Source organism: Delphinus delphis, chromosome 12 (genome assembly GCF_949987515.2).
Source record: "Delphinus delphis chromosome 12, mDelDel1.2, whole genome shotgun sequence".
NCBI classification, from domain to species: Eukaryota; Metazoa; Chordata; class Mammalia; order Artiodactyla; family Delphinidae; genus Delphinus; species Delphinus delphis.
The window spans coordinates 74,444,312-74,456,102 of record NC_082694.2 but is presented as its reverse complement, the minus strand read 5'-3'; the positions used below and the strand labels follow the sequence as shown (position 1 = coordinate 74,456,102).

Below are 11,791 nucleotides of genomic sequence, written 5' to 3'. Positions count from 1 at the left end.
AAGGACCAGGAATGTACCTAACACCATGCTGGCTGCCCCAGAGGTGCTCAATGGTAAACAGGTTGGTCAAAAGTCATGTTCTGGTTTTGACACTGTATTCTGGGCATTTTTGTGCCAAAACCTTTTATAATGCTTTATAATCATACCTTGTAAAAGGTATGATTATATTTCATGGGTAGTATCATATCTATGATACTCTATGTGCCAATGGGTTGCACCGGAAAAGTTTCCCAAGCTTGTAGGGCTTTTTCTCAGTGAACAGGTAGGAGGGGATGAGAGAGGGACACTTTGTTTCCTACCTGTGCTTGAGCTTTCCCCAGAGTTCAAAGAGAAAATTCCAGAAAGGCCAATAAAAGCACCAGATAGGAAAGTCTTTGTTTCTGCTGGTTTTCCCAAACAGCTGGTTTTCCTCAGGCTGTAATTTGTAGGCCTAGCTTCTACCAGACCCCGAACCCATGATAAATGGTAAACTATCAAGAATATGCCCCAATTTTCTGCTACTTTGGGGCTTTCCAGCTAAAATCCAATGTCCTCAGGGAAACACAAACATAACATCTGTCCTAAGTTATATACATATGTGTAGGGGGAGGCATAAGAACTGTTAAGACTGAACATTCACTAAATAATCGTCTGTTGAATGAATGAATGAATATGGATGAAAAAATCAAAGTGTGAACATCTGCTATACACAGGTGGATATTCAGGATTTTTTACATGTTCTCATATAAAACTCGTTTCCTCAATGTCCTAGGAGCAGGAAATGTGAGAATAACAGTCCTGGGGGTATCTGGAAAGGAAAGGATGGGGGAGAAAAGAGTTGAGAGGAGAAAAGGGAAGGTAGGAATGGGAAAAAAGAATGTGAGGAAAACGTGGCTGGAATTGCAGGAAGAAGGCCCAGCAGCACTGAATGTTGATCACATCTTTGTTAGTTCTAGAATCATCTTTATCTTACTTGCTACTCTGTATACTTTGTTGGACTCAAAGTACACATTTCATATGATGGAAAGTTCCCTTGTTTACTTATTCTTCCTGATCCAGCTTTAAAAGGCTGTCTAACCATCTCAATATGTTTCTTATAGCTGATATACTCGTGAGCTAAGGAGCGGGAGAAAGCAGCGTCAGGGTGGCTTCCTAAATCCAGTTCATGCGAAAGAAACCTTTCCTAATATTAAATCAAGTGGAACCCTCTCAGTAGGAGAAAAATAGGTGATGTTGCAATGACAAGACTCACCTTTCAACCTCATGATTGATAACGTTCGGGGGAAAGAACGATATTCTGTTCAAAAGTCAGGTCAAAAGCTTATCCACACATTGATTTCTCAATACAGGATCCGTAATATCAAATAAAACAAAATCCCTTGTCCCAAATGAAGTCATTAGCAAATATCTCTTTGCTCTCCTGGGAATTCTGTTCTCTCACAACATCTTTCTGAATTATCACTTTGCATTAAGTTTAGAGTTTAATCTTTCAAATGAAGTATATGACCACAGAAGAAGCCAGTGGTTCTGAGGGCAGAAGGGAAGGCTGGTACTAACCTGGTGCCTGGGAGAAACATTAAGATCAAGAGCACAGCTATGGGAGCCAGACTGCTTCGATCTGAAATTGGTTCTGCCACAAGCTATGTAAGTTACACAACCTTTCTATACCTCATATGTGAAAGTGAAGTGAAGTAGTTTTATTTCATAGGAATAAATAAGTTAATACAGGTGATGCACTTAAAACAGCACCTGAATATAGCAGGCATTCATTAAGTCCTAGGTATTAATAGGATATAAAAAAAGAAATATTCATTTGCTAAATTCTCAATTTATTTTGGTAGGTTTTTTCCTCATTTTAATAAGGGCCAGTGGTTTTAAGAATCTTGGAATGATAGATCTGAAAGGAATGTTTATTTTACAGAAATGTAAAAAGCCCAGAGCACCGAGCTCTTCAAGGCCACACAGCTACCTAGCGGTATATTCAGGACTAGAAACCAGACTTCCTGACTCTAAACCATTCTCCACTGTACACACTCTTTCTCTGGAGGAGGATGTCCAGGACCAAGAAAGTTCTATCAGAACAATAACAGTCAGAAATGCCGTACCTCCTTCAAGGGCTCCCTTGTCAATATAATGACAGTCTTAAGCTGGTTCATTCATTCTTTCATTCACTCACTCACTTACGCATCGCTGAGGTAAGCTATTCATGGAAGGTACAGAAAAGTAAAACACGGTCTTTGTCCTTAAAAGACTTCAATTGAAATTGGAGCAATAAAATAGGCAGAAATAAAATGATACAATAATACTAACATTTATATAATATGAAAAGTATTAGAGAGGTTAGTCATTTTTGGTTATATAACCAATCAGAAGTCCAGTAAAAGAGTTTATGTAAGTTAGTACATTTATGAATGACTAAAATAAATGAAGCCAAGCAGGCCTACTATGAGGTGGGCTGTGTTTAATGTTTGCTGTAGCTGTAGGTGCCAGAGGCTTCAAATCTCTCTAGTGCCTTTGTTTCTGTCTCCCCTCCTGTCCAGGGGATACCCTAATGAGTCCTCCTTAGGTAGAGTCTGTATTTTGCAGCCGTTTCAGCTGTAATCCACTGCTATATTAGAGCCCTGTTTGTGTGGTGGTGAGGTGTCTGGGCGGAAAGCATTCTATAGTTTTATAGTTAAATCTCAGTGTTTTAGTGTGCTTGGGTCCCTGGTATGCGACCTTCACAAGTGTTTCATAGACCCCCACCCTGTTAGGGGCTGGAGGCAGGGCGGTGTACTTCTCCCAAGCTAAATAAGGCTCTGGAAAAATCTTTCCCCTGGAGAGTAGGGCTTTGTTATGGAAAACACTCTAGATTTATTTCAAAAGAAGAAAACTTCTCCACCACCTGTCAGAGCCCTGAGGTTATCTTTCTTGGTTCTTCACTGTGAGGACCTGGTGGGTTTCCTGGAGGTAAAGCCCATGAAAGCGTGAGTGACCCCTAAGGTCACAGACTCCAGGACTCTCTCACTCTCATACTAGTCCACACTCAGCTCCAGCAATTTGTCAAAATTATCGCAAAACTGTTCCTATCAATGTAGGGCTCCAGTGATTTCCGCTCCAGGTAAGCAGACCTCAGTGACTCTCTGACTCTACTGTCTGTCCAGATTTTGGGGTGGTTGTTTGCCCTGCTACCTCAGCTTCATGAGTCCAAGAAAAGTCACTGATTGTTAGGGTTCTTTCCCCCACTTTTTTTGGGTAAGATTGTGAGTGTTTTACGTGTAGGGCTGAAACCTAAAGATCCAACTTCGTTTTTTACATTTGGATATGCTGTTATACCAGCATCATTTGTTGAAAAGACTATTCTTTCCTCATTGAATCTTTTGGCATCCTCGTCACAAATCCTTTGACCATAAACGTGGGAGTTTATTTCTGGACTTTCAATTCTGTTCTCAATCGATCCATATGTCTACTTTTATGCCCATATGACACTGTCTTGATTACAGTAGCTTTGTAGTAAGTTTTCAAATTGGGAAGTGTGAGTCCTCCAAATCCATTATTCTTTTTCAAGATTGTTTTGGTTATTCCAGCTCTCTTGCATTTCCATATGAATTTTAGAATTAGCTTGTCATTTTGTGCAAAGAACCCCCCTGGGATTTTGAAATAAATTGCACTGAATCTTTAGATCAATTTGGAAAGTTTTGCTATCTTAACAGTATTGTCTTCTGGTTCTTAAATATGGGATGTCTTTCCATTTATGTAGGTCTTCCTTCTCTCAATGATTTTAGGTGTACAAATATTACACTTTTGTTACATTTATTCCTGAATATTTTATTCTTTTAATGCTATTATAATTGGAATTGTTTTTTCTAAGTTTCATTTTTGGATTGTTCATTGCTAGGGTATTAAGATAATTGACTTTTGCATGTTGACTTCATATCCTGCAAACCTTGCTGACCTTGTTCATTAGTTCTTATGATGTTGGAGTATTTCTTTTAGGATGATCAATTATAATTTCTCTACAGTCCAGTGAAACTGGGATTAAACATAACTGTAAGACTTATCAATTAGAACCACTGTTATACTAAGAAAGCACACTCTTAATAAGATGGTGACGATAAACAGTAGTTAGAATGAGTCATGCAGTCCTGAGGGCTTGTATTTATTATGGGCCTGATATGAGCATGTTTACTGGCTGAAGAGAAGGAGCAAGTGGGAAGAGTTTATTTGGAAAAAGAAGGAGATGACTGACACAGAGAGTGTCAAAGAAGTCAGAAGGGGGTGGACTTAAGGTTGATCTTGTTTTCTTAGACTTTGAGATATGATATGAATGAGAATATCAGCTAGAATTTACATTAAAACTGCTGAAAAAAAGCAAGACACTGATAGAGAGTATGCTTGATGATTTCAATTTCTCCATGACATAGGTGCTCAGGTGATCTCCTGGGGGAATGATCTGAGGGAGAATGGCAAAGGTCTGGGACAACTGTTCAGGAGTTTGGAGAGCAGTCTGACCAAGGGCAGATGAAAGGGTTAATAGGCGTTAAGGGACCAACTGAGGCTAAATTACAAAAATGGCTGTCAGGTTGATTTGTAAGATTTCTCTAGTCATGTGTGTACAAGAATAAAGATAATAGTAAGCAGTAATGTTGTACTGATCTTGGGCTGGAGATTTACTGTCCAGGTGCTGTTGTGGTGAAGGTATGCTAACAAAAACACATCAAAGATACTGGTAAAAAAAAATAACTAAGACAACCAATCAATAACAGTTTACGTTGGCAAGGAAGCCTTAGAGAGTCCTCACAGACTGGGAAAAAAATTATGGGGTCAAAGAACTGGAGGTCTCTCTGAAGTTGAAAGTAGGTACAGTGGGAGTGAAGGCACAGGAGAAGTAAAAGGATAAGACGTTAAGACTCATAGAGGGATAGTGCAGAGCAGAATTTTGGATGTGGTGCAGTTCCAGGTGATGATAAGATTCTAGATGTGACTTGGCTAAAGTCGAGTGGATGTGAAAGCCACTGGAATTAAGAAAGTCCGAGTGTACATTTCTGGATGGCTCATCTACATGACCTTGGTGTCACCCAGAATTATGACAGTAACTGGGGTAGAAAGAAAGATCCAGGTCCTGTATTTGCCAGTTAACGAAGGGGAGTATCTGGGAAGTTGGTAGATGACAGTAATAAAGTGAGGCAGAGGTTGGTAAACCCATCTTACCTTAGGGAATCAAGAGCTTGCACTGAACATACACGAGGGTTACAACGCTCTCCGAAATCATAGTGGCTCATTCTGGGATGGTTCTTAAGGTGGGGAAGCATCCTGAGGGGATATTTGGGATGAAGCAGGGAGGCAGCCCATATCTGTATTAGAAAACTCAGCCTGGTTGTTCCGATACAACCATCAGGAGGTGTTATTTCCCACTGTTCTTCTCTTCCCAGTGAGAACTGCTGCTTTAAGGATGGCTACAGAAATCTAGGAAGAATTCCTGAGGAGCATATGGCTTCTATCCTATTCATACTCCTGTGCTTGCTACTTATGACTATATATAGACATGAATCTAGATTTCTGACAGATCTTTCCAAGGAAAAACACACATATTTTTCATAATTTTGTTTCTTTTGATATGAAATAGTATAAATGCATACAGTCATTTTTATAACAGGTGTTATTTACAGTGAAATGAACAGACCTTAAATGCACAGTTTGGTGAGTTTTGACAAATGCATAAGCCCTCACCTTTATCAGGCTATAGAATATTTCCATTACTCTAGAAAGTTCCCTGGTGACCCTTCCCACTCAATTCCTGCCCTACCTGATGCAACACAGTGCTGATTTCTATCATCATAGATTACTTTGTCTATTTTAGAACTTCATTTTAATGGAAACACAGTTGGTATTCTTTTGTATCTGGCTTCTTTTGCTCATCATAACAAGGTTTAGAGTTAGAATTTGGGTATTAAAGAAAGTCATTCTAATAGAAAATTCTCATGATTACCAAAGGTGACTGAATTCAGACCAGAATGAAGGCAGATGTGTAAAAGAATCGTGGTGTATTTCCACCTCCTGGATAGTTTGCCAAGAAAGCCAAGACATATTTAGTTATGCACTGCAGGAACTATTCTGTGGCCAAAGCTCACTTGGCTTTGTGTCCCCATCACCCCTTCCCCTTCCTGAACTCTTTACTGTCTCTGAAATAAATCAGTGAGGAAAGGGTTCCTTTCCATACCTTGAAAAGGAATAGAAAACCTGCTCTGTACTTGGTAGGATGATCCTGCTTCTGCCTCAGGGCTTAAAAAGAAAACCCTGAAATATGTTCTCCAAGTTAAAAATGAAATTTCAGCTTAAGCATGAAATCCTGGAATAGATTTCTTAATATCTGTTTCAACAGAAACCACAGTCTGAGTTAAGTATATTTTCCTTCCTCAAAATTGTGCCTAGGTATGTGGAGGGTCTGTGGACTGAATGTCTGTGTCTCTCCAAATTCATAAGTTGGAGCCCTAACACCCCAATTCAATGGTATTTGGAGGTGAGGCTTTTTAAAGGTAATTAGCCTTAGATGAGGTCAGGAGGGTGGGGCCCCCATGATGGGATTAGTGACCTTATAAGAAGAGATACCAAAGAGCACCTCCTTCCCCTGGACACACAAAGAAGAGGTCATGTGAGCACACAGTGAGATGCTGGCTGCCTACAAGCCAGGAGAAGAGGCTTTATAATGAAGCTACCTTGCTGGCACCTTTATCTGGGGCTTTCCAGGCTCCAGAACTGTGAGAAATAAATTTGTTTAAACCACCCAGTCTATGGTATTTTTTTTATGGCAGCCCAAGATGATTAAAACAGGAGGTAATATTTATTAAGTACTAACTATATGCTAGGCATTGTGTCACATTTACTCTTTGAAACAAAACTAGGAGGTAGGCATTAGTATCTCCACTTTTCCAGGGAGGAAAAGAAAACTCAGCATCACACAGCTACTAAGTGATGGTAGATGTTATGAAATTGCCCCCTACTCCAAGGATGCTGTATCAATTTATTCTCTCATTAACAATCCCCATATACCTACCAACCTTGATAAACAACCACCAAGCCTTTAAAATCCTTGATAGCTCTGTCTTACTAGGTCTTGATCTCATTACTTCCTTTTTTGAGCTAATGGTTGAAAATGGGGATAGCTTCTAAAACTGGTAAAATATTGGCTTTGATGCTTCCTTATCAACATATACACTCTACATGAAGATTCTTGGGGAAACAGAAGGTTGCTGGGTACTGGTACAGACGGGTAACGGTGCCTTGGAAAGCAAAGATATGAAAAACAACATTTAGGAGACAGCTGAAGAGAGGAAGACTCTAGTTTTACCCTGTTTTATTGTCTACCTTATTCTAAGGGGGTTCTGAGCTCATAGGTGAGATCAGGGGAGCTGAAAATTGCTTTGGAATTTAGTCATGTGTCCCTAATACACTGTAAATTTTGACTGAAGTCTGCCTACTGGGTTAGAAACTTAGCGTACTTAGAGCCCCACAAAATAGGGGCCTCAAAACACAGAAAAAAAATAAAAATACCATGCAAAAGTCAATACCACTAATTATTATAAATTATTATAAAAGTCAACACCACTAATTATTAGAGAAATGCAGATCAAAACTACAATGAGGTAGCACCTCACATCGGTCATAATGGCCACCATCATAGCAGCACTATGTACGATAGCCAAGACATGGAAACAACCTAAATGTCCGTCAACAGATGAATGGATAAAGATGTGCTATACACACACACACACACAATGGAATATTACTCAGCCATAAAAAAGAATGAAATAATGCCATCTGCAACAACATGGATGGACCTAGAGATTATCATACCAAGTGAAATAAGACAGAGAAAGATAAACATCATATGATATCACTTTTATATGGAATCTAAAAATTATACAAATGAACTTATTTATAAAACAGAAATAGACTCACAGACATAGAAAACTCCTTGTTACCAAAGGGGAAAGGGGGGAGGAGGAATAAATTAGGAGTTTGGGATTAATAGATACACACTACTGTATACAAAATAGAAAAACAACAAGGACCTACTGCATAGAACAGGGAACTATATTCAGTATCATGTATCAGTAGTAACCTATAATGGAAAATAACTTGAAAAAGAATACACACACCCCCGCACACACACACAACTGAATCACTTTGCTATATACCTGAATCTAACAAAACATTGACGATTAATTACTTTAATTAAAAAAAAGAAATTTGAGGGCTTTCCTGGTGGTGCAGTGGTTAAGAATCCGCCTGCCAATGCAGAGGACACGGGTTTGAGCCCTGGTCCAGGAAGATCCCACATGCCGCGAAGCAACTGAGCCTGTGTACCACAACTACGGAGCCCGCGCTCTAGAGTCCATGAGCCACAACTACTGAACCCACATGCCACAACTACTGAAGCCCACATGCCACAACTACTGAAGCCTATGCGCCTAGAGACCATGCTCCGCAACAAGAGAAGCCACTGCAACGAGAAGTCCGCGCACAATGAAGAGTAGTCCCCGCTCTCCGCAACTAGAGAAAAGCCCATGCACAGCAATGAAGACCCAATGCAGTCAAAAATAAAATAAATAAGAAAAAAAAAAAAAAGAAATTGGAGGGATTCTTGGGACCTAATTTCTCTGAAAATAAGATTAACAGGTTAATTAAACACCAGATAATCTCTGAGGTCCCACCCAAGCCAAACTTTTCAAGACCCTAAACCATATGGCTTCAAATTACCTTCCAAGCCTCATCTTCTCTAACTCAGTATAAACTAGTCTTTATTCTTTCATATGTTCATATGTTTTCACTATTAGAAATACATTTTTTTATCACCTCAGAAAAAGTAAAATTCAACACTTAGGAGCTCAAGAGCAATGAAATATTTTTCTTCTCTTCAAATGAATTTACTAATTCAGCTCTTCATGTTCCAGAAATTGTCACTGATGTGGTAATTTGTTGAAAACATTTATATACAAATATTCCACTAAAACATAACATCTACAGACACCAAGAAGTTTATTCAGCCAAATATGTAATCTTAGAATAAAATACTCTTAATACACACAAATGAGTAAGACATAAGAATATGATAAAATAGCATTTATGCTGCAGGGGTTTGATGATATATGCCCCTAGAGATAAAATTTCATTAGAATTACCTTCTCTCCACCTTCTTTTATTTCAAAAACTTTTTGTACAGCACATTGCTTTTATGTTGGGGATTTATCACTAAAATTAACTTTTTTACAATCTTAATTACTTTATTATTTCTTTTTCCAAAACCATTTGAAATACTGGAATAAAATCAGTCATTGCCAAGTTTTATGAAAATATATATCAAATTCTAAACTCTCCTAGACTCTTCTCAATGGTGTTACCCTAGAGAGCTGCTTTCTCTATAGTCATTCTTTTCAACACCAACATTTTTATTCACTTTGTCGTTTTAAAGAAAATCTTTCTAAAATGAGGACATCTTCCTCAGAGAATAATGAACAGAGCTCAGTATTTTCTTTATGATTAAAGGTTATCCTTAACCTTTTCCTTTGATTTCAGAATACTTTATTGAGCATACGTTGAACAAATTGCTGGAGATGCTACTACACTCACTCTGTGTAGGACCTAAGTACAAGAAGACATGCTCAGGGCATATTTAGGATGGCGGGACACAAGTGAGTTGCTGGCCTGGAGATGGAAAAGTGTTGTAAACGCATCATAACTGAAGTGTCTTCATGTTTTTTCATTTTTGTTCCACACATACCCTTCAAAATAATGCTAAATCTCCCACTTACGTCCCTCTTTATTCATTACCAGATGTTCATTCTCTTTTCACCCTCAAAAACAAATCTACAAGATAAACGGGCTAATGGTATCCTCATATGATGGGCAAAAAAAAAAATCTAGGCCATAAGGCTACGTGCTTGCCTGGACCCTGCAATATGTAGCTAGCTGGAGGGAGGATATATTTTTTTCTAACTTGTAGCTTAACTCCTTGGTTTCTTTCATAATTTTGTCCAATCTTCCCACAAAGTAGGAGAAGACTCAGTAGTTCTGAGTAGGAATGGAACTATGGTGAAAAGTAATGCATCTACAATGAAATCTATCAGTTTCCTTCAAAAAATGAGTTTGCACATCTGGACACAGATGGGGTTGCTGGAGCACAGAACTCTGACTTTCAGCCCTGAAATCCACTTTCCCCTAAGTGGTTTCTTCCTGCCCTGTTATACAAGCCCAAGCAGGTATCCAGACTACTTTCTTATTTCTCCACAGCACAGCTGAGAAATGCTTTTTCCAACTTAAAAAAAAAATTATTTATATTTTTGGCTGCATTGGGTCTTCGTTGCTGCGCGTGGGCTTTCTCTATTTGCGGCAAGCAGGGGCTACTCTTCACTGCGGTGCGCGGGCTTCTCATTGCGGTGGTTTCTCTTGTTGTGGAGCACAGGTTCTAGGCACGCAGGCTTCAGTAGCTGTGGCATGTGGGCTCAGTAGTTGTGGCTTGCGGGCTCTAGAGTACAGGCTCAGTAGTTGTGGCGCACAGGCTTAGTTGCTCTGCAGCATGTGGGATCTTCCCGGACCAGGGCTCGAACCAGTGTTCCCTGCATTGGCAGGCAGATTCTTAACCACTGCACAACCAGGGAAGCCCCAATTTTCTTTTTAACATTGATTCATTTATTCAGATTTTCTACTCCATCTTAGGTCAACTTTAATCATTTGTATTGTAGGAAATGTATCCATTTCATCTATGTTTTCAGGTGGATTACTACAAAGTTGTTATAGTATTCTCATAATTTTCTTTTATCTTTCACATATTTGTGTCTATGACCTTTCATTCATTCCTCATGTTGTTTTGTGATCTCTTTTTGTTCCTTGGTCAATCTTGCCAAAGGTTTTATTTTATTCAGTTAACAACAAAAATAAAAAATTGGGAAATTCTGTGGGGCTGATAAACTCCATCCATCCAATATATATGTATTATGCACTCTATGCCAGGCACTGATCTATGGCTAAATGTTGCTGATTGGTGGGGTGACCACATGACCCAATTTATGCCTATTTTCAGCTGTAATAATTAACAACACTCTCTTACTCTCTTTTACTAAGTGTCCAAGACTGTAAAATAAGTTACATGATCAATCCACTGATGGTTCAAATAAAATTAAAGTTGAAATATACACATGGTGGTCTTTACAAGATATGTTTTGGTGAAGTGCTGAAGATAGTAGCCTGATTAGGTTTCTTTTTTTTTTCTTCTTCTTTTTTTTTTTTTTTTTAAATGGAGAACGACTGGAGACAGTGAGAATATGCAAGTATTTTGAAGAATTCTGCTACAGGAGACAGGAGAAATGAGGTAGGAGGAAGAGGAAGTGGACTTAACTATTTGCTATTTCATCCGTTTCTGCTTTAATTATTTTTATTTCTTCTTCCTATGGGCTTGTTTGGGTTGTTTATTTCCTAGCTTCTTAGGTTAGTGTGTAATACTTTTGAAGCCATGAAAAAACATGTAAGTTCTGATATGGAGTGCTTTCATTTTCATGAATTTATAAATAATTTTAAACTACAATTTTGACATTCTCTTTAACCAATAAATTATTTAGAAGTGACAAAATATCTAGATGCCTGGATTAACTTTTTAAAAAATTAAAAACATTTTAATATACTGGGGTTGGTTAAGTGGTCTATATATCTCTATATTTCATTTTTTCCCCTAACTGTAATTTCTTTGTGACATTCTATAGGACCAATTTTTGCAAATGTTAACTGAGTAAATGAACAAGTTGCATATTCTCTATTGGATGTGAATTCTATTCATATA

The 11,791-nt window shown here is 38.4% G+C and overlaps 1 long non-coding RNA gene across 1 annotated transcript in view; it reads left to right on the top strand.

Moving 5' to 3' along the window:
* The first annotated feature begins 1,384 nt into the window (after window positions 1–1,384).
* Window positions 1,385–11,791, top strand: part of LOC132435092 (uncharacterized) — a 28,070-nt gene continuing 17,663 nt past the window's right edge. Inside the window, exons 1-2 of the long non-coding RNA XR_009521485.1 lie at window positions 1,385–1,623; window positions 11,258–11,326. This is a non-coding gene — a long non-coding RNA (uncharacterized lncRNA). The remainder of the gene's footprint in view (window positions 1,624–11,257; window positions 11,327–11,791) is intronic.